Source organism: Phocoena sinus, chromosome 2, assembly GCF_008692025.1.
Source record: "Phocoena sinus isolate mPhoSin1 chromosome 2, mPhoSin1.pri, whole genome shotgun sequence".
Classification (NCBI taxonomy): Eukaryota; Metazoa; Chordata; class Mammalia; order Artiodactyla; family Phocoenidae; genus Phocoena; species Phocoena sinus.
In genome coordinates, this window is record NC_045764.1 from 82,677,248 (window position 1) to 82,701,381 (window position 24,134).

The window sequence follows — 24,134 nt, forward strand, 5'->3', positions numbered from 1 at the left end:
CAATCCCACTGCCTGTGACCAAATCCCATCCATGCTCATTTATACAAGATCACTTCAATAATTGGGCCCTTTTTCTACAGGATCATGCCCATCAGCATACAGACTGTAACACACCTCCCAAATTAAAAACAAGCATTCCTTTGACTTCATATCCCCCTCCAGACACTTTGCATCCCCCTCCCGACAATTTCTTGGCTCCTCTTTATAGCAGAATTCCTTGAAAGAACTGTTTTTGGTACCCCAAGTTCCCTCCCTCTTATTCTCTTATACCTTCTCCAATTTGGCTTTTGTTCCCAGCATTTACTCCACCCAAACTGACCCTGTCAGCAATGACCTGCATGGTGCCAAATCTAGCTGTCAATGCTTCTTTTTTAAATTTTAAAATATTTTATTAATTATCTATAGTATATTATTATGTTTTATAAATTACATATAGAACTGTACATCATTCTGATGTACAGTTCTGTGAGCTTTGATAAATGCATAGAGTTGTACAACCACCACCACAATCAAGATACAGAGGCAGCTGTCAATTCTTAGCCCTCACCTTACGAGGCCTATGAGAAGCAGCATCTGACAACAGATCCCTCCTTTATCCTAAAACATTTTTCTCACTTGGCCATGGGGACATTATTTCCTCTTGGTCTCCCTTTATCTCTCTGACTCTCCCACCTCCTTCTCCTTTGCTAGTTCCTCCTCATCTTTCCTACCTTTAAATGTGGGAGTGCCCCCAGGAGTTAAGTTCTTTGGACAGCTTCTCTTTCTATATTCACTCCCTAGGTGATTTCATACATTGACAACTCTTGGATTTATATCTCCAATTTGGACCTCTCTCCCCAACTCCAGACTTAAAAATAACTACCTATGTAACATCTCTACTTGGATGGCTAACAGGTATCTCAAATGTGAATGAACAAAACAGACTCTTAATTTTCTCCCCCAGACCTGCTCTTGCCATGTTTTTATCATTTAATAAACAGCAACTCCATTCCTTTAGTTGCTCAGTCCACAAATTTTGGAGTTAACTTTGACTTCTCTCACACTCTGCATCTGATCCATCAAACATTTGGCTCTATCTTTAAAACATCATGGACTTACCATCTCCACTGCTTCCACTCTGGTCCAAGTCATCAACATCTCATTCCTGGACCACTGCAAACTCCTCCTAACTGGGGCTCCTCCTCCCACTCTAATGCCCATATAGTCTATAGTCTATTTTCTGCAAAGGTACCAGAGCTATCTGCATAGATTCATATGCAGTTGTAAGAAACCACACAGAGGGATCCCCTGAACACGTTGTCCAGCTCTCCCTGATGGCAACATTTTCCAAAATTATAGCACATCACAATGAGCATACTGACATTGATACAGTCCACGGATCTTATTCTGATTTCTCCAGTTTTACTTGTACTCATATTTGTGTATATGTGTGTATAGTATGTTCCATACAATTTTATCACCTTTTAGGTTTGTGTATCCACCACTACAGTTGAGATACTGAACAGTTTCAACATCACAAAGATTCCCCATGTTGTCCTTTTATAACCACACCCATCTCCTTCTCTAACCCCTGGCAAACAACTTATCTGCCCTCCATTGCTAAAATTAAGTCATTAAAAAAAATGCTATATACATAGGATCATACAATATGTAACCTTAGGGATCATTAAGCATAAATTCCTAAAGATTCGTCCAAGTTGCTGTGTATCGATAGTTCACTTTTAAAATTGTATTCCATGGTATGTATTTTCTGCAGTTTAAACATTCAGATGTTGAAAGACAATTCCTGACTACTACAAATAAAATGTCTATTTGTGTACAGGTTCTTGTGTGAACTGACCAGATTCCATTATTTCTGCTACTCACAATCTTCTAATGGCATCTCATCTCCATCAGAATAAAAGCCAAATGGCTTTACAATGGTCCACAAGGTCGTACACAATCCCCCCCACCCCACTAAGCCTCAAATCATCTCCAACCATTCTCCACTTTGCTCACAGCACTTCAGCAACACTGATCTTCTTGCTCTTCCTCCAACAAACCAGGCATACTCCTGCCTGAGGGCTTTTGCACTTGATGTTCCTTCTACCTGGAAAACTCTTCCCTGAAACAGCTAAATGACCTGTTTCCTCACTTCTTTAAGATCTCTGCTTAAATATCAATTGCTTAGAGGACTTCCCTGTCCACTATATACAAAATACCAACTCCCACAGGCCCCTCCACTACTGCACTAGGCAATCTCTATTTTCTTACCCTGTATTTCCCTCTATATTATTATCTGACATGCTATATATTTACTGATCCATCATCTATATCTTGTCACTAAAATCTAAACTATATTCAGTCAGAGACTCTCTTTTGTTCACTACTACATCCTCAACAGAGAATAGATCATGGCACATGCCAGGTACTAAAAAACAGCAGATATATCTAATTTCAAGGCTAAGTGTAAACTTATTAAAGTCACTTAAGTTAACCTGGAGTCATTCAAGATTATTGAAACACTAACCTCTTACCTTTATATGACAGTAGCTTTGTTTATGATGTTTCTTCCTAGATCAGATCTAAGTTAAGAAGTTGTTTAAGAACTAAATCGAGGCTTATCTATTAAGAAGTAAATAAATTAAGCTAAGAATAGGAAAGTTAACACTCGACTGAGCTGCCTAACTCTGTATTTTTAAGTTTCTCATATTAAATTGCTGAGATGGCCTGGCTTTTTTTTCTTCATAACTTGTCTTTTTAAAAATAAAAATACATATACCTACCAGCATGGCTAAAATGAAAAAGAATGACAATACCAAGTGTAGACAAGGATGTGGAGCAACTGATACTCATAATTTGCTAATGGAGTGCAAATTGATTCAACCACTTGGGAAAAGTATTTGGTAGTATCTACTAAAACTAAACATACTCATACCACAATGATGTAGCAATTTCACTCCTAGCTATCTACATAAGAGAAATAGTGTTTGTGTTAATAAAATAAGATGTACAAAAATGCTCACTGCAGCTTTACTCATATCTCCAAACTAATAGAAAATGAGCCAAATGTCCACTATCAGGAGAATACACAAATGAGCGGTGGTACAGTTATAAAAGACAATACTACATTAAAGAGCAACTATGATTATGTGCAAAAACATGAATGAATCTCACATGTATTATGTTGCAGCCAAAAAAAATAAAATAAAATAATAAAATAAACACGCAAAAAATACTTATAAAATAAGTTATCTCTACCTGGAGATTTTAACATTTAAAGCATCTAAATGTTGTCCCATTTAATGTCGGCCTTTAGTTTCATCTCTGCTGGTCTGAGGAACATTCTCTTTGACGGAGAAGGCTGGAGTAAAGAAAGTCATCTATTTATTCCTGGCATTGCTAAAGCACAGGCTGAGTACGAATATCTGTCTGGGATATTGTGCAGCAGATTCCTCAACTGCAAGGGAGTTTAAGAGTCTCATAAGGTCATTTCCTTCTTTTGAGCTTATGATTCTAATTAGTGATATAACACTAATCATAACCAAAAAATGTACTTAGTGCTCACTGCGTCCAAAGCACTACGCACACAGTATTTACCTTCTAAAAAATAAAAATCATTTTATTTTAGTTGTATATTATGTATATTACTTTTTTAGTAAATAAGACATTTTTAAAGGAAATAAGTTGGATGCTAAATCTATTCTTCTGTTCTGTTCACTGCCTCTTCTATACAATGAAGTGTAAAAGGCAGTGCATTAAGTAATGATTTTTGCAGAGTTCTTAGGATGCTATGGTTGACCCAGATGTGGGCACATCTGAGTGAGGTAGGTGCTCAGCACACAGAAGTTTGAGAAACTGGTGGTTGATTATTCTGTGTAAAAGTTCCATGGAAACTTACCAACCTTCACTAAGTATGAGATTAGCTAAGCAGCTCCGTCTTTCCTGTCACTGCAACTGATGCCGTCTCGATTTTTTAAAAATGAGATCTGGAGATCCCAAAAGCACAAGGAAAGAAAATAAAGTCTGAAGTCTGAGGGCAGTCTGGAAAAACTTGTTAGGGCCAGAACAGAGAAGAGATTTAATTGGAAGCAGGTTACTGAGGGCAACCTTAAAGTAGAAAGCAGGAAGGTCATTTCTGTGACTATTAAGAGAAATACTTCACAGGTTACTCATAGCACTTCAAAAACAATCTTTCAACAAGACTCTACCGAGAGACTTTGTGGCTCCCATGTGAGTACCCCCATTTCCTTTTCTGGCTCAAAGCAGCCAAACCAGCTCCCAGTCGTAGCCCACCTCCTCTCTATTTATTCTTTGTGGAGTTGCAGCAACAGAGGTACAAGGCAAGGTCAGAGAGGAACCCACTCTGTGCCGGGATGAATGCCACACCAGCCACACCCTTAACACACCCGTTTCTCAGTACCAAATGTTTTCCAGCCTTCTTTTTGGTTTGTTTGTTTAATAGATTGGGCAGAGGAGGAAATGCTCAAGCTTTTTTAAAAGTTGTTGCAAACTCAAAAAAATCTTAAAATAGGAATGACATCATACACAAGTCTCTCACAATAATCAGGTTACAGAGCTCTTTATCTCTGATGGTTAACCTAAAAAATTCTTCTACCAGTTATACTGTGGACAAAATCAAATATGACATGAGGTGGCTTGCAGGAAAAACTTATCAGTGCTCAGCCATCAATCAAAATGCTGAATCCATTCCAAGTATATAATGGAGAGATTGAGGGTTTTCTTTCTCCTTCTCTACCAAGGGAAGTATCGCTATGACTCATTCTTCCTCTTGCAAGAATTTTCTTAATATACTGAGTTAGTAAAACTATATACAAAATCCTAAAATAAACTAGGCTAGATCTTAAAGAAATCATGCTGAGATCAAGTTGAGTTTTATGCAGTGAACAAACGGTGAACGGCAACATCCTTCCTCAGTTTCACCCTTCTGAATTTCCTGGGCTTCAGACCAGAATTTTTCCTTCATTCTGAAAAATTCTTTTCAACCTTACCAATTTCCCCATCTTCAGATCAATATGTATTTGTATATATTTATTAAGTGCCTATTACATTTAACGTGCTGTCCTGGGGTAAGGAGACATTGGACTGGAGCGGGGTAGGGCATAGGGAGAGGAAAGGGACCACGGGAAGGAGAGGAAAAGAATTTGAGAAAATTGTACAAACAGATTGTTGTTCTCTCTCCCCACTTTATAAGTGTTTCTCAAACTGGAATTTAAAAGATTATAAGAGTCAAAGACATGGCAAAAATAGGGCACAGAGACTGTAATATTCAACTGTAGATGTAATGTTAAATGCAGATTCAATCTCAACACTTAAAGTTTTCTTTGGATACACTGTTGTGCTGTCTCAATATGCAAAACTGGTGATCAGCAAAGCTGGGCATATAGTGAAAGTAAATCTGATTCTCCCTCACACCTTCTCTTGCCACCTTCAATCATAAGAGTACAGCCCAGGTGGCACACTGAAAAAACCCTTCACTGGCATGTCTCCTCTCTTCTCCACTCCCTTTTTACATCCATGGGTATGAAGAACCCTATCCTCTAGCAACGCTGTGTACCAATAATTGTGCCACAAAAAAAGGATTAAGAAGTACATCACTGTTCAACTGAAAATGTGTTTATATAGAAAAATATATCTCCAAATGAGGAAACGATCCTGGGCAAAATCAACTATTCTCAACAAAATGTGACTTGATGAAGATGTACGTAACTGTTGTTGGCAATACTTGCAGACCTGCTGGTTAACAGTTAATAAGGCATCAAAATATTTTGTGTGGGGCTTCCCTGGTGGCGCAGTGGCTGGGAGTCTGCCTGCCGATGCAGGGGACATGGGTTCGTGCCCCGGTCTGGGAGGATCCCACCTGCCGCGGAGCGGCTGGGCCCATGAGCCATGGCCGCTGAGCCTGCGCGTCCGGAGCCTGTGCTCTGCAAGGGGAGAGGCCACAGCAGTGAGAGGCCTGCGTATCGCAAAAAAAAAAAAAAAAAAAAAAAAAAATATTTCGTATGAAAGCTGTCCCAGCATTCTAGAGTCTTAAAAAAAGTTAAGGCTTTGGTAATACATGGGACAAAGTGCTCTAAGAAATTACCAGAACTATTCTAAACCACCAAAATACGCCCATAAGATGTAGAAGATGTCAGAGAAAATATATATATTTTTAATATGAAGTTTTCCCAAATCAATGATCATAAAATAAATACTAACATACATACAGAATATAGCTACTATTGTTATTTGTCTTGTGTTACCTGTATTCGTAATTGTAAAATAATGCATGATCTTGGCCAAAACGTCAAATAGTACAGTTGATAAATGTTGAAAGTAAAACGTTATTAAAGGACCTCCCTACCCTGTCTCTCTCACTCTGCTAGTGTTTTAACCCTTCTACACCAGATTTTGTTTTGAACCAACAATCTCACTCTAATAAAATTCACTCTTTCTCATAAAATTCTATTTTTCCTCCCTTTTTGGAGGGTGGGTCTGGTTGGATAGAAATGAGGATAAGTTTTAAAAGTTTAATGGGAAAACTTTCAGTCTTAAAAATAAGTGAGGACTTCCCTGGTGGCACACTGGTTAAGAATCTGCCTGCTGGGACTTCCCTGAAGGCGCAGTGATTGGGAGTCTGCCTGCCAATGCAGGGGACACGGGTTCGAGCCCTGGTCTGGGAGGATCCCACATGCTGTGGAGCAACTAGGCCCGTGTGCCACAACTGCTAAGCCTGCGCTCTGGAACCCACGAGCCACAACTACTGAGCCCGTGTGCCACAACTACTGAAGCCTGTGTGCCTAGAGCTCGTGCTCTGCAACAAGGAAGGCCACCCACAATAAGAAGCCCGCCCACCACAGCGAAGATTAGCCCCTGCTTACCACAACTGGAGAGGGCCTGTGCGCAGCAATGAGGACCCAACGCAGCCAAAAACAAACAAATAAATAAATAAGTTTGTATTTTAAAAAAATAAGTGAAAAGAAAGTTCTCAGTTTTAGCTAGACTATGTAACTCAAGCCCCCTTTCTTTCCTAGAATAAGGAAAAGCCTATTTTTAAACTGCCCGATGAATACTTCTGAGTCTTTCCTGAAGATACAACAAACTGTGACAAGTTGATGTACTTAATAGAATTCAATTATGACTCGCGGAGGATAAACAAACCAAAAAATCCCGAAAGAAATCCAGAATTCTTAGGGAGAAAAAAGGCCTAACACGTAGCTCCTAGCATTGGGGGTCAGTAGATCCATGGACTTAAGGGCTCTGTGACTTTGAGCAAGTTACTTCACTCCTCAGTTTTCTGGGCTAGATGAGGAATAACCAAGATATGTCCTAGCTCTGACAGCAGACTTCTCCAGGTCCAGACACGGGAAATAAAACAGCCTTTTCCCCAGTCAGGGTAAATTCTGCCTCAGTCTTTAGGCAGCCACTATCAACAGATGAGAAGTGGCAAAGGGATGAAGCCTATTCACTTCATTCCCAGGCTCAATGTCCTCAGGTCTCTTGTAGCTCTAATGTCTATGATCTTAAGAAAACACTAACTCAAACTTGCCAACATGAACAATGTATAAGTAGAAAGGAGAGCTGAATCATGCTAGGTAAGCACAAAAACAATAAAGTGAAATACTTTAGGAAAGTGACTTGAAAAACCAGAACAGATTAAACAATGAAAAAAAGTAAATAATGAGCTTCCCTGGTGGCACAGTGGTTGAGAGTCCGCCTGCCAATGCAGGTGACACGGGTTCGTGCCCCGGTCTGGGAAGATCCCACATGCCGCGGAGCGGCTGGGCCCATGAGCCATGGCCGCTGAGCCTGTGCGTCCGGAGCCTGTGCTCCGCAACGGGAGAGGCCACAACAGTGAGAGGCACGCGTAACGCAAAAAAAAAAAAAAAAAAAAAAAGTAAATAATGAAGTCAAACATGGGCCTATGTTGTTATGTACTAGAGAAAAAGAAGTTAAAGTGGAATGACCATATTAATAAACGCTTTCTTGAAAGTTGCCAAATAAAGCAAATTTCTACAGATCATTTCCTATTTTCCCATAATAAAATTAGAACTGTTTCTATGAAAACATGAATTCCCAATACATCATAAATCATAAGAACGAATGCAAAAGAATTTTAATCACAAAATTAAATATAAATTTTAGTAATACAGTAAAACTACTGAAGTATAAAGCAGCACATGCACTTCTGTCTTGTTCTTTATTTCATTTTCTTTTTTAAAAATAAATTTAAAAGTATCTAATTACTGTCTCTATTTTAATTAAATATTAAATCCAAGACAATCAAGAGTAGGACAGTACTGGAAGATATTAGGAAAAAGACTTTAAAACAAGGAAAATAGATTGGAAAAATAGATTTGGAATTTAGGAAAGAGACCTTTGGGAAACAGGCTTCATAAAGGCTTTAGTTTCAGATGGTGATATTCTAAGAAATTTTAGAGGAGTCACTCAACCCCATTAATTCACCCATGTCCATTCCTCAAATCTGGCCCACTTTTCTCTATACCACAAGAAACACTAACGGTTGACAAATGACCCCTAAGGTCCTTCCAAATCTAAAAGTCTAAGATCACTCAACTTTTAAAAATAAGTGCCTTGGGAATAACTCTGGAAAGATCCACAAGAACCAGAGACAAACTAGAGAGCTAAAGATACAGCGAGAGTGTTCACCAGATATCCAGTGGTCACTTTTGAGCTTTGTATCATGTGCATTTATTTTATTTTTAATTTAAATAGTAACTCAATCATTTGTTGCATTTTGTTACTGTGTATGAAAAAACAGTAACAAGTATTGCCTCTGACTTTATGCATGCCACCCCCAGGTAATAGCAAAAAGTGCTTTGGTGGAAAAGCAAAACAACGAAAAGCATCAGCCATCAGAGAGTCCTATTAAAAGATTCAGAACATTAATTAAGGGGAAAAGAAGACTAACAATCTATGAGAGCAATAGTAAGAATCATTTAAAGAGATATATAATTATATATTCTCCAAAGCTCCACAGCTTGGGCCCAAAGGCCCTATATAACTGAGACTCTGAAACTGGGATGGGGCCAGTTTTGGGGTGTTTTATTCCTTTTCCCTAAAGAAACATCAAGAGAAATAACTTTTCTGAAGTTCTGTGCAGGCCTTCAAAGCCTTGAGTTTCTGGACCCTGCCCATTCCCAGGAACAGTTCCAGTACCTAGGGAAATTTCTGGAGTCTCATAAAGAAAGGAAGTAAAAAACAATGCTTTACCAAGCCCTTCCTCCTAGGGGCAAGCAAACTCCTTGCCTGACTGAGCTCTTGCCTTCCTGCGCTAACGATCTTGATCACAGTCACCTGACTATGCTTCCTGAAACACTGCTTTTACATTTCATTCCTTTGCTAAGAATTTTTTTCTTATTTTTTAGGTGCTTGTATTTTGACAGTTCCTCCTGTGGTTTTGATAAAACTCCACTTCCCTACTTTCATTACGAATTACTAGAAATCCTCAGCTCTAATCAGGCTGGTTTCCTCAGGGTCTCACAAATATCCTAAGTTCACTTTTACATTTTTGCCTCATTTGTTTCCCAATATGGTCTGCACTTCTCTTCAACAATCCTCCCTACCCCAACCCCAAATTTCACTTCTCCATCCTATCCAAACTTGCATACCCTTCAAAGACTAGCTCAAGTCCATCTTCTCCAAAGCCTTTCTTAGCTCCTCCAACCCTAGTTGGCCTCTTTTCCACTCTGCAGGTCAACAACACTCAGGATGCACCACACCATTTAGCCCCAATACTTGCCATTGATTCAGGTGTCTGATGCCCCGCCTGCTATGAATGCATGCCCCCCAGTGGACCATGCCCCACTCCTACACAGTGAAGTACTTCATATACACCTTTGGAGAAAAAGCACACTTGTGACTTTTAGGGATACCACTCATTCTACCCTAATCAATTTCAAGGGACTAGGGGCATACCAAGTTTGCTATAGCAATTATCGAATTAATTTTCAGAGTAACATGGAGAAGCAGTTATGTTTGGAGAGGCACATGCCTAAATTTACATAACGTCTTGATGTCTCAAGGGGGAAGTGGGGAATACAGAACCAATCAGAGAGATTTGGAAGGCCCTGGAGTATAATTCTCATCAGGTGGAGAATACCTAAGATGAGAGAATGAGTTCCCTCAGTTAATGCCAAAAAGGAGCCATTCTTCAACAAAATGGTAGTGTTCCACCACTTTGGCTCAGTGTCCCAACTATAGAGAACCTCACTGTTAACGAAGTACTATGATATCCAGAGTGAATAACAGAAGCAATAACCAACAGATGGGGTATGTGTATGTAACCACATGGCAGCCAGGAGCAAGACCACACAACCCACCATAAATGACCTTGGGAACAAAAAGATGACTATCCTCGGGGGGACCTTGAAGATGGCGGAAGAGTAAGACGCGGAGATCGCCTTCCTCCCCACGGATACACCAGAAATACATCCACACGTGGAACAACTCCTACAGAACTCCTACTGAAGGCTGGCAGAAGACCTCAGACCTCCCAAAAGGCAAGAAACTCCCCACGTAACTGGGTAGGGCAAAAGAAAAAACAGAGACAAAAGAATAAGGACGGCACCTGCACCAGTGGGAGGGAGCTGTGAAGGAGGAAAAGTTTCCACACACTAGGAAGCCCCTCCGCGGGCGGAGACTGCGGGAGGCAGAGGGGGGAGTATCGGGACCGCGGAGTAGTGCACAGCGACGGGTGCGGAGGGCAAAGCGGGGAGATTCCTGCACAGACGATCGGTGCTGACCGGCACTCACCAGCCCGAGTGGCTTGTCTGCTCACCCGCCGGGGCGGGCGGGGCTGCGAGCTGAGGCTCGGGTTTTGGTTTTGGACAGAGCTCAGGGAGAGGACTGGGGTTGGCGGCTTGAACATAGCCTGAAGGGGTTAGTGCACCACGACTAGCCGGGAGGGAGTTCGGGGAAAAGCCTGCACCGGCCGAAGAGGCAAGAGACTTTTTCTTCCCTCTTTGTTTCCTGGTGCGCGAGGAGAGGGGTTTAAGAGCGCTGCTTAAAGGAACTCCAGAGACGGGCGCGAGCCGCGGCTAAAAGCGCGAACCCCAGAGACGGGCGCGAGCCGCGGCTGAGGGCGCGAGCCCCCCGAGACGGGCGCGAGCCGCGGCTGAAAGCGCAAACCCCAGAGACGGGCGCGAGCCGCGGCTAAAACCGCGGACCCCAGAGACGGGCGGGAGACGCTAAGGCTGCTGCTGCCGCCACCAAGGGGCCTGTGTGCGAGCACAGGTCACTCTCCACACCCCTCTTCCGCAGAGCCTGTGCAGCCCGCCACTGCCAGGTTCCCGGGATCCAGGGACAACTTCCCCGGGAGTACGCACGGCGGGTCTCAGGCTGGTGCAACATCACGCCGGCCTCTGCCGCAACGTCACGCTGCCTCTGCAGCCACAGGCCCGCCCCGCACGTAGTGCCCCTCCTACCCCCATCCCCCAACCCCCGGCCTGAGTGAGCCGGAGGCCCCGAATTAGCGGCTCCTTTAACCCCGTCCTGTCTGAGCGAAAAAACAGACGCCCTCCAGCGACCTACACGCAGAGGCAGGGCCAAATCCAAAGCTGAGCTCCTGTGAGCTGTGAGAACAAAGAAGAGAAAGGGAAATCTCTCCCAGCAGCCACAGAAGCAGCGGATTAAAGCTCCACAATCAACTTGATATACCCTGCATCTGTGGAATACCTGAATAGACAAGGAATGATCCCAAATTGAAGAGGTGGAATTTAGGAGCGAGATCTATGATTTTTTTCCCTTTTCCTCTTTTTGTGAATGTGTACGTGTATGCTTCTGTGTGAGATTCTGTCTGTATACTCTTGCTTCCACCATTTGTCCTAGGGCTCTATCCGTCCATGACTTTTTTTTAAAAATTCTTTTTCTTAATAATTAAGTTTAATTGTAATAACTTTATTATACTTTACCTTCGTTCTTTCTTTCCTTCCTTCCTTCCCTCCTTTAGACAACGAATCACCCCAAATTGAGGAGGTGGTCTCAGGGAGCAGGATTTATGATTTTTCCCCCTTTACCTCTTTTTGTGAAGGTGTATGTGTATGCTTCTGTGTAAGATTTTTTCTGTATAGCTTTGCTTCCAACATTTGTCCTAAGGTTCTATCCGTCCCTTTTTTTTTTTTTTCTAAATATTTTTTAATTCAATAACTATATTATACTTTATTTTATTTTTACTGTATCATCTTTCTTTCTGTCTTTTTTCCTTCTTTCCCTCCTTCCTTCCTTCCTCCCTCCCTCCTTTCTTTCCTTCTTTGCTTCTTTCTTCCTTCCTTCCTTTCCTCCTTTTCTTCTTTCTTTACTCATACTTCTACTAATTCTCCCTACTTTTTCTCCCTTTTATTCTGAGCTGTGTGGATGAAAGGCTCTTGGTGCTCCAGCCAGGAGTCAGGGCTCTGCCTCTGAGGTAGGAGAGCCAACTTCAGGACACTGGTCAACAAGAGACCTCCCAGCTCCACATAATATTAAACGGTGGAAATCTCCCAGAGACTTCCATCTTAACACCAGCACCGAGCTTCACTCAACGACCAGCATGCCACAGTGCTGGACAACCTATGCCAAACAACTAGCAAAACAGGAACACAACCCCACCCATTAGCAGAGAGGCTGCCTAAAATCATAATAAGGCCACAGACACCCCAAAACACACCACCAGACGTGAACCTGCCCACTAGAGAGACAAGATCCAGCCTCATCCAGCACAACACAGGCACTAGTCCCCTCCACCAGGAAGCCTACACAACCCACTGAAACAACCTTAGCCACTGGAGACAGACATCAAAAACAACGGGAACTACGAAAGTGCAGCCTGCAAAAAGGAGACCCCAAACACAGTAAGATAAGCAAAATGAGAAGACAGAAAAACACACAGCAGATGAAGGAGCAAGATAAAAACCCACCAGACCTAACAAATGAAGAGGAAATAGGCAATCTACCTGAAAAAGAATTCAGAATAATGATAGTAAGGATGATCCGAAATCTTGGAAGTAGAATGGACAAAATGCAAGAAACAGTTAACAAGGACCTACAAGAACTAAAGATGAAACAAGCAACGATGAACAATGCAATAAATGAAATTAAAATCACTCTAGATAGGATCAATAGCAGAATAACTGAGGCAGAAGAACGGATAAGTGACCTGGAAGATAAAGTAGTGGAAATAACTACTGCAGAGCAGAATAAAGAAAAAAGAATTAAAAGAACTGAGGACAGTCTCAGAGACCTCTGGGACAACATGAAACGCACCAACATTCGAATTATAGGGGTTCCAGAAGAAGAAGAAAGAAAGAAAGGGACTGAGAAAATATTTGAAGAGATTATAGTTGAAAACTTCCCTAATATGGGAAAGGAAATAGTTAATCAAGTCCAGGAAGCACAGAGGGTCCCATACAGGATAAATACAAGGAGAAACACGCCAAGACACATATTAATCAAACTGTCAAAAATTAAATACAAAGAAAGCATATTAAAAGCAGCAAGGGAAAAACAACAAATAACACACAAGGGAATCCCCATAAGGTTAACAGCTGATCTCTCAGCAGAAACCCTACAAGCCAGAAGGGAGTGGCAGGACATACTGAAAGTGCTGAAGGAGAATAGCCTGCAACCAAGACTACTCTACCCAGCAAGGATCTCATTCACATTTGATGGAGAAATTAAAACCTTTACAGACAAGCAAAAGCTGAGAGAGTTCAGCACCACCAAACCAGCTTTACAACAAATGCTAAAGGAACTTCTCTAGACACGAAACACAAGAGAAGGAAATGACCTATAGTAGCGAACCCAAAACAATATATAAAATGGAAATAGGAACATACATATCGATAATTACCTTAAATGTAAATGGACTAAATGCTCCCACCAAAAGACACAGATTGGCTGAATGGATACAAAAACAAGACCCTTATATATGCTGTCTACAAGAGACCCACTTCAGAACTAGAGACACATACAGACTGAAAGTAAGGGGATGGAAAAAGATATTCCATGCAAATGGAAACCAAAAGAAAGCTGGAGTACCAATTCTCATATCAGACAAAATAGACTTTAAAATAAGGACTATTAAAAGGGACAAAGAAGGACACTACATAATGATCAAGGGATCGATCCAAGAAGAAGATATAACAATTGTAAATATTTATGCACCCAACATAGGAGCACCTCAATACATAAGGCAAATACTAACAACCATAAAAGGGGAGATCAACAGTAACACATTCATAGTAGGGGACTTTAACACCCCACTTTCACCCATGGACAGATCATCCAAAATGAAAATAAATAAGGAAACACAAGCTTTAAATGATACATTAAACAAGATGGACTTAATTGATATTTATAGGACACTCCATCCAAAAACAACAGAATACACATTTTTCTCAAGTGCTCATGGAACATTCTCCAGGATAGATCATATCTTGGGTCACAAATCAAGCCTTGGTAAATTTAAGAAAACTGAAATTGTATCAAGTATCTTTTCCGACCACAACGCCATGAGACTAGATATCAATTACAGGAAAAGATCTGTAAAAAATACAAACACATGGAGGCTAAACAATACACTACTTAATAATGAAGTGATCACTGAAGAAATCAAAGAGGAAATAAAAAAAATACCTAGAAACAAATGACAATGGAGACACAACGACCCAAAACCTATGGGATGCAGCAAAAGCAGTTCTAAGGGGGAAGTTTATAGCAATACAAGCCCACCTTAAGAAGCAGGAAACATCTCGAATAAACAACCTAACCTTGCACCTCAAGCAATTAGAGAAAGAAGAACAAAAAAACCCCAAAGCTAGCAGAAGGAAAGAAATCATAAAAATCAGATCAGAAATAAATGAAAAAGAAATGAAGGAAACAATAGCAAAGATCAATAAAACTAAAAGCTGGTTCTTTGAGAAGATAAACAAAATAGATAAACCACTAGCCAGACTCATCAAGAAAAAAAGGGAGAAGACTCAAATCAATAGAATTAGAAATGAAAAAGGAGAAGTAACAACTGACACTGCAGAAATAAAAAAAATCATGAGAGATTACTACAAGCAACTCTATGCCAATAAAATGGACAATCTGGAAGAAATGGACAAATTCTTAGAAATGCACAACCTGCCAAGACTGAATCAGGAAGAAATAGAAAATATGAACAGACCAATCACAAGCACTGAAATTGAAACTGTGATTAAAAACCTTCCAACTGGGCTTCCCTGGTGGCGCAGTGGTTGAGGGTCTGCCTGCCGATGCAGGGGACGCGGGTTCGTGTCCCGGTCTGGGAAGATCCCACATGCCGCGGAGCGGCTGGGCCCGTGAGCCATGGCCGCTGAGCCTGCGCGTCCGGAGCCTGTGCTCCACAGCGGGAGAGGCCGCAGCGGTGAGAGGCCCGCGTATCGCAAAAAAAAAAAAAAAAAAAAAAAAAAAAAACCTTCCAACAAACAAAAGCCCAGGACCAGATGGCTTCACAGGTGAATTCTATCAAACGTTTAGAGAAGAGCTAGCACCTATCCTTCTCAAACTCTTCCAAAATATAGCAGAGGGAGGAACACTCCCAAATTCCTTCTACGAAGCCACCATCACCTTGATACCAAAACCAGACAAGGATATCACAAAGAAAGAAAACTACAGGCCAATATCACTGATGAACATAGATGCAAAAATCCTCAACAAAATACTAGCAAACAGAATCCAACAGCACATTAAAAGGATCATACACCATGATCAAGTGGGGTTTATTCCAGGAATGCAAGGATTCTTCAATATACGCAAATCTATCAATGTGATAAACCATATTAACAAATTGAAGGAGAAAAACCATATGATCATCTCAATAGATGCAGAGAAAGCTTTCGACAAAATTCAACACCCATTTATGATAAAAACCCTCCAGAAAGTAGGCATAGAGGGAACTTTCCTAAACATAATAAAAGCCATATATGACAAGCCCACAGCAAACATCATCCTCAATGGTGAAAAACTGAAAGCATTTCCACTAAGATCAGGAACAAGACAAGGTTGCCCACTCTCACCACTCTTATTCAACATAGTTTTGGAAGTTTTAGCCACAGCAATCAGAGAAGAAAAGGAAATAAAAGGAATCCAAATCGGAAAAGAAGAAGTAAAGCTGTCACTGTTTGCAGATGACATGATACTATACATAGAGAATCCTAAAGATGCTACCAGAAAACTACTAGAGCTAATCAATGAATTTGGTAAAGTAGCAGGATACAAAATTAATGCACAGAAATCTCTGGCATTCCTATATACTAATGATGAAAAATCTGAAAGTGAAATCAAGAAAACACTCCCATTTACCATTGCAACAAAAAGAATAAAATATCTAGGAATAAACCTACCTAAGGAGACGAAAGACCTGTATGCAGAAAATTATAAGACACTGATGAAAGAAATTAAAGATGATACAAATAGATGGAGAGATATACCATGTTCTTGGATGGGAAGAATCAACATTGTGAAAATGACTCTACTACCCAAAGCAATCTACAGATTCAATGCAATCCCTATCAAACTACCACTGGCATTTTTCACAGAACTAGAACAAAAAATTTCGCAATTTGTATGGAAACACAAAAGACCCCGAATAGCCAAAGCAATCTTGAGAACGAAAAAAGGAGCTGGAGGAATAAGGCTCCCTGACTTCAGACTATATTACAAAGCAACAGTAATCAAGACAGTATGGTACTGGCACAAAAACAGAAAGATAGATCAGTGGAACAGGATAGAAAGCCCAGAGATAAACCCACGCACATATGGACACCTTATCTTTGATAAAGGAGGCAGGAATGTACAGTGGAGAAAGGACAGCCTCTTCAATAAATGGTGCTGGGAAAACTGGACAGGTACATGTAAAAGTATGAGATTAGATCACTCCCTAACACCATACACAAAAATAAGCTCAAAATGGATTAAAGACCTAAATGTAAGGCCAGAAACTATCAAACTCTTAGAAGAAAACATAGGAAGAACACTCTATGACATAAATCACAGCAAGATCCTTTCTGACCCACCTCCTAGAGTAATGGAAATAAAAACAAAAATAAACAAATGGGACCTAATGAAACTTCAAAGCTTTTGCACAGCAAAGGAAACCATAACCAAGACCAAAAGACAACCCTCAGAATGGGAGAAAACATTTGCAAATGAAGCAACTGACAAAGGATTAATCTCCAAAATTTACAAGCAGCTCATGCAGCTCAATAACAAAAAAACAAACAACCCCATCCAAAAATGGGCAGAAGACCTAAATAGACATTTCTCCAAAGAAGATATACAGAATGCCAACAAACACATGAAAGAATGCTCAACATCATTAATCATTAGAGAAATGCAAATCAAAACTACAATGAGATATCATCTCACACCAGTCAGAATGGCCATCATCAAAAAATCTAGAAACAATAAATGCTGGAGAGGGTGTGGAGAAAAGGGGACACTCTTGCACTGCTGGTGGGAATGTGAATTGGTTCAGCCACTGTGGAGAACAGTATGGAGGTTCCTTAAAAAACTACAAATAGAATTACCATATGACCCAGCAATCCCACTACTTGGCATATACCCTGAGAAAACCAAAATTCAAAAAGAGTCATGTACCAAAATGTTCATTGCAGCTCTATTTACAATAGCCAGGACATGGAAACAACCTAAGCGCCCATCATCGGATGAATGGATAAAGAAGATGTGGCACATATACACAATGGAATATTACTCAGCCTTAAAAAGAAATGAAATTGAGCTATTTGTAATGAGATGGATAGACCTAGAGTCTGTCATACAGAGTGAAGTAAGTCAGAAAGAAAAAGACAAATACCGTATGCTAACACATATATATGGAATTTAAGGGAAAAAAATGTCATGAAGAACCTAGGGGTAAGATAGGAATAAAGACGCAGACCTACTGGAGAACGGACTTGAGGGTATGGGGAGGGGGAGGGGTGAGTTTTGACAGGGCGAGAGAGAGTCATGGACATATACACACTAACAAACGTAGTAAGGTAGATAGCTGGGGGGAAGCAGCGCAAGGCACAGGGATATTAGCTCAGTGCTTTGTGACAGCCTGGAAGGGTGGGATGGGGAGAGTGCGAGGGAGGGAGACGCAAGAGGGAAGACATATGGGAACATGTGTGTATGTATAGCTGATTCACTTTGTTGTAAAGCAGAAACTAACACACCATTGTAGAGCAATTGTGCCCCAATAAAGATGTTTAAAAAAAAAAAAAAAAAAGATGACTATCCTCTTATAGACTAAAGACAGCACTGAAGACTTTTTTTTTTTTTTGCGATACACGGGCCTCTCACCGTCGCGGCCTCTCCCGTTGTGGAGCACAGGCTCCGGACGCGCAGGCTCAGCGGCCATGGCTCATGGGCCCAGCCACTCCGCAGCATGTGGGATCTTCCCGGACCGGGGCACAAACCCGTGTCCCCTATATCGGCAGATGGACTCTCAACCACTGCACCACCAGGGAAGCCCGCTGAAGAGTTTTTGATAGGAAAATGTTATTTGCTATTACTGAGTTGTACACTTAAAAAGGATGACTTTTATGATATGTAAATTATGCCTCATTAAAATTGTTCAAAAACTTTTTTTGGTGACTTGAGCTGGAGTACTTGCATGTGGTGAAGCATCTGACAGTCCAGTAAGGAGAGGGTATCACAGGTTTTTACTGGAATTTCAAGACAGAAGGCAAAACCTCTGGTGCCAAATTTTTTATCATATTAAGATAGGAGAGTTCCCTATAAATAATAAAAATTACCAAAATATAGCCTTTGAGAAATACATATACACACACAATAAAAACCAAACCGTATAAAACTAGTGAAATAATAACCATAGAGTTAATGCGGATAGTTTCTGAGAAGGGAGAAATGGAAGGGGGTGGGGCTAGAAAGAAAAACAAATTCATATTTAAGATGGAGATAGCTGAAAAAAGCAGAACTGAAGAAAGAAAGGAAGTCTCATAAGTCACTGTTATTGGCCAAGAAGCTTGGTTTATTGCCCCCAGTGTCATAAGGTCTGCCTTGGCTAAGGGACATTTTTCCTTTGAAAAGGGCTAAGGGACATTTTTCCTTTAATAGCAAACAAGGAAAATCAAGAAAGCCACCCAGAAAGAAGTGAAGGCAACTTAATTTAATGCAGAGAAGGAGAGGAGGTTACTGAGAGCTTAGTACAAGGACCCAAAACAGAAGTTTAGGGTAATACTCAAATTAACACTTACGACACCAACTGTAAACTAATATTTTTAAGTGATAGAAGTGTCTACATCTTTCTTACATCTTAGAAGCAATTTCTTTCATTTACCTGAGTTTCTCGGATTAACAAAGAGGCCATATGCCATATTCCAACATAATGAAGAGAAAAATAAAGGGATCAATTTTTATTTGCATACCTATTATTTGCCAGGTATTTACTTTACCAAATACATCTCCTCATAATAACTGCAAAATATTGCTATCCCCATTTCATAAATGATGAAACTAAGGCTCAGAATAAAGAGACTGCTCAAGGATATATAACTTCTTTGTCAACAGTAGATGTGAGATTTGAACCTGACGTTAAAATCCATTCTTTTTTTTTTTTTTTTTTTTAAACTTTTTAATTTATTTTTTGCGGTACGCGGGCCTCTCACCGCCGTGGCCTCTCCCGTTGCGGAGCACAGGCTCCAGACGCGCAGGCTCAGCGGCCATGGCCCACGGGCCCAGCCGCTCCGCGGCATGGGGGATCCTCCCGGACCGGGGCACGAACCCACGTCCCCCGCATCGGCAGACGGACCCCCAACCACTGCGCCACCAGGGAAGCCCAAAATCCATTCTTTTTATACTATATCATACTGCCTCTATAAAATACTTAGTTTCTACCATGCTTTTACTTTTGTTACTACACACCACACATTAACAGAAGCAAGTTACTAATATGACAGTAATTGGTAATTAAGAAGCCGCAGCTGGAGGCAAAAGCAAAGGAAAAACTATAAAGTAACTAAAGCACTAAAGTGTGGGACAATTTAATGTAATTACCAATAGTCCATGAACGGCAACAACCTCCGAAGGCAATTCAGTAGCACAGAATAATACACCTGATGCATGCAATGAATTCAAAATTCTATATCCTCCAAATCATCTTGGTTAAATTAAGTTTGAAGAACTTCATTTAAGAAGACCAGGAAAAGCTTTATAATGCATTTTACCAAAAATGACATTTAAAATAGATTTTTAAAAAAGATCTCAATCTTCTTACAGATATTTCACTTCGTAATCTTAGGCAAGACAGTAAACTACATTTTGTCTCTCTGTTTTTAAAATGAGAATAATAATAGTACCTATCTCATGGGGCTGATACATTAATTCATTAAATGAATACATATAAATCAATTAGAACAGTTTTGACACAGAGCAAGGGTTCAATAAATTTTAGCCAATAAAGTCATTATCTTCAAAATTCATTTTTAAGGAATACTTCATTATTTCATACTAGGTAAATGAGATATTACCATACTGAGATCCATATAATCCAGACAATTAATTGCAAAGACTGGGTGAGAGCAATGAAGACTAAAAAAGGGAATATAAAAAAATGAGAGACAACGAATGTACAAAGAAAGCAAGAGAAGAAGAGAGGTGTTAAGTCACCACTTTGCCTACACTTCTATCCACATTTATCTCATCATAATCAGTTGCTTAATACATATCTTCTTCATAGACTGTGAGCCCTTTAAGGACAGGTACTTATTATTTTTTATTTTTATTTTTTTAGTGTTTATTTATTTGGTTGCACCAGGTCTTAGTTGAGGCAGGCGGGCTCCTTAGTTGCAGCTCATGGGCTCCTTAGTTGTGGCATGCGAACTCTTCGTTGTGTCATGCATGTGGGATCTAGCTCCCTGACCAGGGATCAAACCCAGGGACCCTGCATTGGGAGCATGGAGTCTTATCCACTGTGCCACCAGGGAAGTCCCCAGGCACTTATTTTTATATTATCAGCCCAACATAGTACCTGCAACATAGCAGATACTAAGTATATAACAAAATAATAAGGGGGTGGGACTCAATAAGATTTGAGATCAATGATGGGAGTACCTGATTTTACCATATCCTAATAGGACTGGGGGGCAGAGTCTGTAAAGACTTACCACTTTTTATTTAGTTGATCATCAATATTCTTTTTTTTTTTTTTTTTTTTTTGCAGTACGCGGTCCTCTCACTGTTGTGGCCTCTCCCGTTGCAGAGCAACAGGCTCCGGACGCGCAGGCTCAGCGGCCATGGCTCACAGGCCCAGCTGCTCCGCGGCATGTGGGATCTTCCCGGACCGGGGCACGAACCCGTGTCCCCTGCATCGGCAGGCGGACTCTCAACCACTGCACCACCAGGGAAGCCCTGATTATCAATATTCTACTCCTCTATTCTTTCTGAACTAGAAAATAAATTTCAAAAATGTTTTAAAAAATAGTTAATTTGCTCTAAAATTAGAAATCTTTCAAATGATGATAAAACAAATTTTGGTAATATTTTTAATATTAAAAATATCTCTGGGGGCTTCCCTGGTAGTGCAGTGGTTGAGAGTCCGCCTGCCGATGCAGGGGACACGGGTTCGTGCCCCGGTCCGGGAAGATCCCACATGCCGCGGAGTGGCTGGGCCCGTGAGCCATGGCCACTGAGCCTGCACGTCCGGAGCCTGTTGCTCTGCAACGGGAGAGGCCACAACAGTGAGAGCCCCGCGTACCGAAAAGAAAAAAAAATCTCTGGGACTTCCCTGGTGGCCCAGTGGTTAAGAATCTGCCTGCCAATGCAGGGGACAAGGGTTCAATCCCTGGTCCGGGAAGATCCCACTTGCCGCAGAACAACTAAGCCCGTGCGCCATAAATACTGAGCCCGCGCACCACAGGTACTGAAGCCTGCATGCCTAAAGCCCAGGTTCCGCAACGAGAAGCCCATGCACCACAACGAAGAGAAGCCCCCGCTCGCCGCAACTAGAGAAAGCCCACCTGCAACAACAAAGACCCAATGCAGCCTAAATAAATAAATAAATTTATTTAAAAAATATTTCTCTGATTACCCTGTTATGCCCAAAAGGTAATCCAAATGGTCAGGGAGTCGTAGCAATAAACAAGTACTAAAGAGGCACACCCATGTTTTAGCTGTTAATCTGCCAGATGCGGTGCAGATACAAAAACAATGACATGGTCACTTCCCTCTGACCTCTGGTACTAAAGTAAGCAGGTTTGGGGATACCAACCCTAAACCGCCTTCTCTGGGACCCTTACCCCAGGCCCTGTGAAGTACACAACCATAACAATGCCCCTCCCTCACAGATATTCGGCACAGGCAGTACCCCTAGCCCAAGCAAGATACATCAAATCCAGTTCTTCCCCAGGAATTTGGAAAGCTGAGAAACAAAACCTAACCCGAGAGATCATATATCATCCAGTCTGGAGGCAGCATCACAGCAAGATAAAGTCACATTTAAGCTGAAGCTAAGGTGAACGCAGAAGAGAGAAAGAAAGCAAGAGAGAGTAGAGAAAGCCAGTCTATAAAGGAGAGAATGGAGCAGCGCTGGGGCATTTGCCTCAGGTGCAAGATTTAAGAGGATGCCAAGAAACTCAGTAATCAAGATAGATAATAGTGTTATGCACAGTATTTTAAAAAATCCAAACTACTGTTCTGGAATGAAGCAGAGGCACAGAAAGAAGCCGAAGACAGTCCATGCAAAACTGCAGGCAGAGGGAGAAAGGACAGGGACTTTCCAAGTGCCTGCTCTGGGTTCCAGCTGTAGTTCATTTTAAGGAGCACAGCTGCCTTAACAGGGTAAAAACCCACTACAACTCCCAGCCCTGCTGCCATATCTTCTAGTAGCCTAGCTTAAATGGGTGGTGTTCCCTGAGACCTAAGAACCTTGATTAATAAACTCTATTTGGGAAAATGAGACATGCACATAAAGCTTTTTTTTTCCCTTTTAAATCAAGGCAATACATATTTAACTGACAAAAGAATGGGACCGGCAATTAGTGACACAGAAGTTCAGAGATCGCTATGGGTGGTCAGGGAAGGATAGATTTAGCCAGAGAGAAGTGGGGAGGAGCAGTATCTAAGCAAACACATCAAAGGACATGCTAAAAAGGGGTGGAAGGAGGATGGGAAGGGAGCCAGGGAAAAGAGGAAGAAAAGTCAAGTAAAGGGGAAGGCATGACCTTCACACACCCTGGATCATAGCCAAAGAAGTAAATACAGTTCCTGGCTCTTCTGCCTCCAGCCCTCAGACTACACTGTTCGTTACATGTGAAATATCCTTTTCTACATTTTTTCATGTTCAAATTCTTTCACATCTTTCAGGGACCAGTTAGAACATTTCTTTGAAGAGGCTCCCCTGGTATCCCATTCAAAAGGAGTTATAAGCCAGAATTCCTATCTGGCAGTGGGAAAAGAGGACATGGCAGATGGGAAGGCTAACTAAGAAGCTGAATGCAGTGACAAGGGCTGTCCTGTGGTGGGGAGCAAACTATATCCAGCAGTTCACTTGCGATGTCGTCTGATATCTTAGGAGAGTACGAAGTGAGATCATCTGACGAGGAGTAAGGGGGGGCTCCAGAAAAGTGGCAAAGAAAAAGCAGGTGTAGAGGGTGTGCTGATAGCTGACAGAAGGGCCGAGCTGCACAGAAGGCTTTGCAGAGATAAAAATGTGCAAATCTGTCGAGGTCCATTTCTGTGTATGGTTCTGTGATTTTCTCTAAGAAACTGTAGATCTTTGGGACAAAGGAGTGGAAAAAAAGTGGGGGGCTGACTTTTAAATAATCATTTATTGATATTTGCCAATCAAATTAAACTTTCTTCCCCATCTCCCCACCCCTCTAAACCCACCCCACCCGCTAATCCCACCCTCAAGCCAAGCAAGCATCCCAGTGGCCATTAAAGACAAAAGAAAGAAAAAAAAGGAACAATTCTTTAAGAATACTAACTTGGGTTAATAATTGCCCACCATAAACAAAAATAAATCCTGGGGTTATATCAAATCTTGCCACGCTTGCTCCAGGGTAAGGGTTGCCTGAAGATGTCAGACTTATAATGTATACGTTTGTATACATTACAGTGTATCCTCTTTTCACTGGTATGCATATCAAGGAAATATTCCTTAACAA

General features: G+C 41.2%; 1 protein-coding gene across 5 annotated transcripts in view; it reads right to left on the reverse strand.

The window, feature by feature from the left end:
* TMOD3 (tropomodulin 3) overlaps nucleotides 1-24,134 on the reverse strand; it is a 97,730-nt gene that overhangs the window by 60,365 nt on the left and 13,231 nt on the right. Inside the window, exon 1 of one of the 5 annotated variants that reach the window (XM_032621087.1) lies at nucleotides 3,885-4,009. The exons of the other annotated variants lie outside the window; for them this stretch is intronic. The gene's annotated coding sequence lies outside the window, so the exon portion shown is untranslated. Of the gene's footprint in view, nucleotides 1-3,884; nucleotides 4,010-24,134 lie in introns of those variants that run through there. 5 annotated transcript variants of the gene reach the window in all.